Here is a 790-nt window from a genome sequence, read left to right on the forward strand (position 1 = left end):
CCTGTATGACTTTTCCCTTCAGGAATAAGACCTTTTAGCTCCGAACGATTTTTCTTGCTTGTTTTTCCTTCTTCTTTTTTCTATATTCGGCGATGAAGGACATAACATCGCCTAACTGGCAGTGTACAAATAAATAACAAGTATAGACTCAACTCGCTGTTGTTTATAGGTTAAAAAGTAAACGAAAAATAAAGGAAAAATCTATGAAAAAACGTCTTCAAGGGTTCCACGATCAAACGCCTCCGCTATAAACAGATAAATTTTCTTTACAGCTTCACATGCTTTATGTCAACACAACCGACTTGTATCGTTTGTATTTTCGAGTTGTAATGGAACGTGCACCAGGACACATAATGAATGATAAACTTGACGAAGACGAAGAAAGGATTAAGACGAAAAGTTGGGACACAGGAAATTTCCTGTTCTCGGTTTACTTTCATAGTCTTGGCCTTCTCCTTGCACGTATCTTTCCTTCAAAACAGTCTCGGTAATTAAAATATTTCTTCCTCTGCCAACCCAACTTATTTACAAAGTTATTGGCCCGGCTCAAACTTACCTCATTAAGATAACTCCCTAGCTTCCTCTCCGTAGCAAAGTGTAGCCTAATTAGGCTTTTATTTGCAAACATAACTCCTTAACAATCTTTACAAACTTTCTCTTCAAAGTAGCTTCGTATCTGGAAAAAAATCGTAATCTTGTATTAGTAATCTTGTAACTTTTAAGTAACTGATTTACGATACGCAGTTTTAATCTCTTGCATCAGAGCATAATTAACAACAGCGTTGCTGAA

Source organism: Penaeus monodon, chromosome 30 (assembly GCF_015228065.2).
Source record: "Penaeus monodon isolate SGIC_2016 chromosome 30, NSTDA_Pmon_1, whole genome shotgun sequence".
Taxonomy (NCBI): domain Eukaryota; kingdom Metazoa; phylum Arthropoda; class Malacostraca; order Decapoda; family Penaeidae; genus Penaeus; species Penaeus monodon.